Genomic DNA, 7,325 nt, shown 5'->3' with positions numbered 1-7,325 from the left:
TGGACCCTGCTTTCCTCACAGCTGGCGTCTCAACCTGGCCTACTCACTCAGCCTCCCAGGAAGCCCTGATCTGATCACCTTGAAATACATGAATGTTGTTAATAACAGTGCACAGCATAATGTTCAGCTCAGCACAGACTGTGTCAGCTCTGCAGGAGAATAAAATGATCAGAATATTCTGCAGGTGGTTGGAGCAGCCATAAAGGAAACATCAAATCTGAGGAAGAGAAAGACAAAATGTAAATAGCGTGATGTGCTGCGTATTATGGTTAAATTAAGTTTTAAGATAGGGATAAGTGTTTATTATTCATGTTCGTCATTGTTGGTTTCCTAAAGGGATGTATATCCTAATACATTGTTAAAAACTTAAGTTTTAGTGTTGAGTTTTGATAAACACATTTATCCGCTACAGATTTTAGAATGTATGTACGAGAACATATGTACTTTCAACTATTCAAGCATAAAAATAATGGACTTAGCCGTTTGTGTGGCCGATTAAATGCTCCACAAAAGATACTGAGTGCGATTTTCGAATGAAGATTGTATTTCATGAGAAACACTGTTTCAATATGATGGATTAAGCATTTTCAAACAGTTTCAACCTCTTTTCATTAATGGATTGACGTTTTTTTCACTTTCAACAGTTTTGGCCCAAAATGTGCTCCAGACGAGATACAGAGTGTGATTTTGGAATTAAGTTTTTACACCACTAGAACAAACCTGTACTGTCACTATTCAAGTTTAAACATGATGGATTCAGCATTTTCAAACAGGTTCAACCTGTTTTATTTATTGGATTGATTTCTTTTCACTTTCATCAGTTTTCACCCAAAAACGAGCTCCAGGCATTTTTAGAATAAAGTTTGTATTTCAATACAAAACACATACTTTCACTATTCAAGTTAAACATGATGGACTTCTCAACCTGTTCTTTCAACCTGTTTGATTTATTGGATTGACTGCTATTGTATTTCATTTGAAACGCTTTGTATTTTCACAGTTTAAACAGGATGGATTAAACATTTTCACACAGTTTCAACCTGTTTTCGTTATTGGATTGACTTTTTTTTTTCACGTTCATCAGTTCTGGCCCAAAATGTGCTCCAGACGAGATACTGGGTGTGTTTTTAGAATAAAGTTTTTATTTCAGTACAAAACACACACTTTCACAATTCAAGTTAAACACGATGGACGTAGCAGTTTCAAGCAGTTTCAACCGGTCCGATTTATTGGACTTGACTGCTATTTTCATTTCATCAGTTCTTGCCGAAAAAAATGCTCCATGCGAGATACAGAGTGTGAATTTGAGAGTTAGGACACTCCTGGACTTGGCAGTGTTCCTCTCCCCCAAAGGGAACCCGTGGCTCTCACAAAACGAGTCCCACGTCACCATCTGCTGGAAGACACGTATACGAGCTGCGCAAACTGAAATCTTTGGGGGTTTTTTCACAGTCAAGGTCACAGTGTCCTTCCCTTGCAGATACGTAGGTCACAGTGTTCTTACCCTGCAGATCCATAGAAACCGATTTGTAAACTCCAACTGTGTTTCAATAACTACAACATATTGTTCTTTCACTATTCAAGTTTTAACATGATGGACTTCTCAGTTTCAAAGCCGTTTCAACCTGTTTTATTTGGTGGATTTGCTCCTTTTGTCATTTCATCAAGTGTGGCTGAAACAATGCGCCACACGAGATGCAGAGTGTGATTTTGGAAAAAAGTAAATTTTTCACTTGAAAAAAGTCGTACTTTCACTATTGAAGCAGACGCATGATGGATTTGGACATTTAAATCAGTTTCCACCACTTTCAGTCATTGGATTGACCTTTTTCATTTTCATCAATTTTGACGCAAAATAACAACAACAACAACAAGCAATTTTTTTAGAATAAAGTTTATATTTCAGACTACAACAAACTCATACTTTCACTATTCAAGTTTATACATGATGGACAGTTTCAAGCAGTTTCAAGCTATTTTATTTAGTGCGATTTACTCCTTTTGTCATTACATCATTTGAGGCTTAAACGATGCTCCACACAAGATACAGCGTATGATTTTGGACTAAAATTTGTATTTCACTGGAACAAACTCGTACTTTCACTATTCAAGTTTAAACATATTATGGACTTATCCGTTTTAAAGCAGTTTCAACCTGTTTTATTTAGTGGATTTACTCCTTTTGTCATTACATCAGTTGGGGCTGAAACGATGCTTCACACGAGATACAGAGTGTGATTGTGGATTAAAATCTGTATTTCAGTGGAACATACTCGTACTTTCACTCTTCAAGCATAAATATGATGGAGTTGGACAATTAAAATCCGTTTCAACCACTTTCAATCATTGGATTGACTTTTTTTCACTTTCATCAATTTTGGTCCAAAATATGCTCCTGAACAAGATCCTGAGTGTGTTTTTAGAATCAAGTTTGTATTTAAACTAGAACATACTCGTACTTTCACAGAGTGTGATTTTGGAAAAAAGTTTTTAATTTTACTTGAACAAACTCGTACTTTCACTATTTAAGCAGTAACATAAGGGATTTGGACATTTAAAATCAGTTTCAACCACTTTCAACCATTGGATTGATTTTTTTTTCCACTTTCATCAATTTTTGCGCAAAACACGCTCCTGACGAGATACTGAGTGTTTTTTAGTAGTAGTTTCAAGCTGTTTTATTTACTGGATTTACTCGTTTTGTCATTTAATCAGTTGTGGTTGAAACGATGCTCCACACGAGATGCAGTGTGATTTTTTGAATAATGTTTTTATTTCACTGGAACAAACTCGTACCTTCTCTATTCAAGCATATGGATGGATTTGGACATTAAAAATAAGTTTCAAACACTTTCAATCATTGGAGTGACTTTTGTTTTCACCCTTTTCACAATTTTGGCACAAAATACATTCCTGACGAGATACGGAGCGATTTTTTTTAGAATAAAGTTTGTGTCTCACGAGAATATACTCGTACTTTCACTATTCAAGTTTAGGGAAATCATAGATGTGCCCTTGTCTCCTCACTCCTATGTGCCCTATGCCCATATGTTTTTGATCGATTGTCAGGCTGCTGCCATTCCAGCTGTGATTGGCAGACTTCATGGACTCTTGTGAAGGTTAGGTGTGTTGTCTATCGCTTATCAATTTCCAAGCAGTTGCAACCTGTTTTATTTAGAGTGATTTACATCTTTTGTCATTTCATCAGCTGAAACGATGCTCCTCGCGAGATACAGAGTGTGATTTTGGAATCAAGTTTTTATTTCACTAGAACAACGTCGCACTTTCAGCGTTGAAGCAGACATATGATGGATTTGGACATTTAAATGCGTGTCAGCCACGTTCAATCATCTGATCGACCTTTTTTTGGCCCAAAACGTGCTCCAGACGGATTGCAACACACACACACACACACACACACTGGACTACCTCCCATATTTCCGGGCCCTGGGGGGGGTCACCCTCAGTCAGATGCCCATCAAGAACCATGATCCCCACCGTTCCACCAACCCCCTCAGATCTGGGAGCGACGCAGACCCCCACCAGAAAGGGGAGGGCACCCAACCCCCTCCTCCTCCCCCTCCCCCTCCTCCTCCTCCTCCCCCCCCCCCCCCCCCCCACCCCCCCCCCCCCCCCCCCCCCCCCCCTCCTGTGAAGAGGTGAACATTAACGGCCTTCCATTCTGATCTCAGGTCATAAATCAGGATCTCTCGTACGTCTGGTTTCCTCTGAAGCTTCTTCACATGCAAATAGAAAGTGAAAACTTTCACTTCTACCTTCAATTCAAAGGAACATTCTGGAACCTTCCTCTTCCCAACCAGGGAACTTTAAACCGTTTAGTTACTGGATGAACGTTTGACTTCCTGTCAGGATCCAGAATCAGAGTCTTGAATTTGAGGTGAATTTATCTGCTTTCATTATTCAATTCAAAATAAATCTAACTTTCACCGATTGTTCCCTCCTTCTCTTGTTCCAACGTGTTTCTAAACGGAGGAATATGCACACTAATATGGATCTGAGATACTAGACCTTCATTTTATATTCATCTTGTATTTAAAAGTAACTTTCTAAGTTGAGTTGGGTAATAAATATAAAATAATAACATATTAACAAACTCCACGTAACTATATCTGATTGCATTACATTTTCAGAATGTGTCGTGTGAAAATGATTATAAAGAAACTCATCAAAAGGAGAGTTTAAATATAGAAAATCCTTTAAAAAAATATATATTATTACATGAGGTTTTTAATGATGTAACGATTATTTATTGTTGCAAAATTATTCTAACACTGATAAAAAATATATTGCAGGTAGTTTCCTTAGTCACCGAAGACAAAATGTTAAATCAGCACATTTTTTAATGAGATTATACGTGACTCATATTACTGCTTCTATTCCATTCTATTCTATACTATGCTATTCTGTTCTATTCTATGCTGTGCTATTCTATTCTATTCAACTCTATGCTGTGCTGTGCTATTCTATGCTGTGCTATTATATACTATGCGATGCTATTCTATTCTATGCTATTCTGTTCTATGCTATGCTATTCGATTCTATTCTATAATGTCCAAATTGTCTGAAAAATGCTGGAAAAGAAGGATAAACTGCTTGAATCAGGTACAAATCAGATGAAAATGTAATGAAATGGCCTCATTTTAAATGTTAAATGTGTTTTGTGGCTCCAGATAAACTTGATTTGATGGGGGAAAAAATCACATAAAAAAAGGTTGTCAAACACGTGACTACCATTTTTAGTTCGACTTTTTTTCAACCTCCAAAATGTACAAAATCAGTTGAATTTTTCTCTTTAACTCCTAAAAAAAAAAGTAAATTTCACTCCTTGATTGGTGATAAAAATAAGATACCAGCGTCTCTCCACACACACAAACAGCAGAAAGGGATGAGAGTTTTATTTGTGGCTCTTCAACTCGTCGTGAGGAATGAAGGATTATCTGGTAGAAGAAAGTAACTCGGGATCAAATAGCCGTGGCTCTTTTCAGCCGCAGGTGGCGTCGTCCAAGACGAGTGATTGCCTCGCTGGCTGATCTCCATGACTGAGCCGCGGCACAGAGGCCTTTCCCTCCAGGCGTTTTGATGGAAGACTCCGTGCATGCGCCAGAGGATCCTCCGCCGAGATGCCGCACAGTCGCGGCTAGCAATTAGCCCCGGTGCAGAGCGGCCTCTTGACCTCTCGACCCCCCGCTGGGTTGTCTTTACCCATTAACCCCCTTGGGCCTCAGCTGGAGTTGATGTAGCATCTATTCTTGCGGCGCCGCTAAACATGCTTTCACCCCGCCGGCTTCCACTTTCTGCCCCTTTGTCCCGCACCTCTGGTCGCCGCGTGGCGGCTAGCTCCTCCCGTTGACCTGCGGGGGCCTCGGGCCACGATGGACGCAAGTCGTCGGTCGCACCTACGTTTCTCAGATAGACGATTCCCAGTTGGACGTTTCCCAGAAGAAGAATTTTAAACCGTCTTTTTTGTGTCACAATACATTACTCTTCCTCCGAGGGCACTGAAATGTTATAAACAATTCACTTAACAGCGTGCCTTTTTTTTTTTTTACACTTCCCCCGTCGTCTAAATGGGAATCGTCTGAATAGGAATCGTCTATCTGGGAAAAAACTCTCATCTAACTGGAATCGTCTATCTGGGGGGGAAAAAACACTTGTTGAACTGGGAATCGTTTAACTGGGGGAAAAAACACTGTTGTCTAACTGGGATTGTCTATATGGGAATAAACTCTGTTGTCTATCTGGGATCATCTATCTGGGAAAAAAAACTCTCTCGTCTAACTGGGAATCGTCTATCTGGGAATAAACTCTGTTGTCTATCTGGGAGCTGCTCCAGCAGAGGAGAAGCACCATGTCAGTGAAATCCATTCATAAATCCATTCCATTTGTATTATTTACAATTTAATTTGTTTTCCTTTGTATCATTTCTCTCGTATTTCTGTTTTATCGTTAACGACACCGAACCATCCAGTTATTTCTAAATGGTCTGATTAGAGATCAACAAGTCTCTTCACCACCTTTCGGCCGGCGTCTTTTAAAACACATGAAATTGCTCAAACTGGTTAAATTCTTTTCTTAATGTAATAAAATCTCATTGAATTATTTGATAATAATTCAAGTTTAGAGCTTCTTGATCAGCAACGTTGGGACACGAGTGACATTTCCTACTTTTGGCTCATGTTGTGTAAAATACCTCTGCTGTCTGCATCGAATATTAAGAAATTAGAATTATGGAACACATTTTGCTCAGAAATGTTCTTTTATTGTTTTATTTTATTTACGTTATATAGGTTCTGTCTAAACCTCTAAAGTAATGATTGTTTTACATAATTCTCGATGTTTTGTTTTGTCATAAACACACTAAAGCATTTGAAGGAAACAAACCCAATTTAAACGAAATTATTCAACACAATGTTGGCAATTAAGGGTCTGCAAACAAAACAAGACTTCAGTGTGGAATTCAATGAGACGTTTAGGGGCTCGAAGCCAAACGCATGCTAATGTGCCTCCTGGGATCTGAGCCTCTTCAGGAGAGGAGCAGGATAAGAGGCACACGGTGAGATCGTTGGATGATTCCCAGGCGTCACCATCAAAGAGCCGATTGAAAAGCAAATGGAGGAACGTTACGTCAGTGGGTTACAAGGCCCGGCCCAGCAGGGCTGCATGACGGGGGCTGCGGGCGGAGGAGTCGGTCCCCCTGCAAATGTAAGTAACATCACTGTCGCCAACGTTCGCTAAATTAATTCCATTTCAATTGAGCAACGTGAGATTGAGCTCTGCGCACTTCGGTGGTGCTAGCTAACCGTGTTATGTTACTGTTAGTAGCTAGTGGCTAAACAGCTGTGTTTAGCTAACATTAGCTAGAAATAGCACATAATGCTGGCATGAATGGTAAACGGTGGCTAACTTACAGCTAGCAGAACATGGCTATCTAGCCACAAGCACCACCAAAGTGTAGAGCTGCTAGCTACGGTAGCGGTGTTTGTGTTTGGTCACATTGAGTCGCTAGTGGCTAAACAGCCGTGTTTAGCTAACATTAGCTAGAAATAATGCTGGCATTAATGATAAACGGTGGCTAACTTACAGCTAGCAGAACACAGCTATTTAGCCACAAGCACCACCAAAGTGTAGCCCTGCTAGCTACGGTAGAGGTGTTTGTGGTTGGTTACGGTTAGTCGCTAGTGGCTAAACAGCTATGTTTAGCTAACGTTAGCTAGAAATAGTATATAATGCTGGCATGATTGGTAAATGGTGGCTAACTTACAGCTACCAGAACACGGCTATCTAGCCACAAGCACCACCAAATT

The sequence above is a fragment of the Blennius ocellaris genome, assembly GCF_963422515.1.
Source record: "Blennius ocellaris genome assembly, chromosome: 2".
Classification (NCBI taxonomy): Eukaryota; Metazoa; Chordata; class Actinopteri; order Blenniiformes; family Blenniidae; genus Blennius; species Blennius ocellaris.
The sequence above is the reverse complement of the archived record's forward strand: the minus strand, read 5'-3'. Positions refer to the sequence as shown.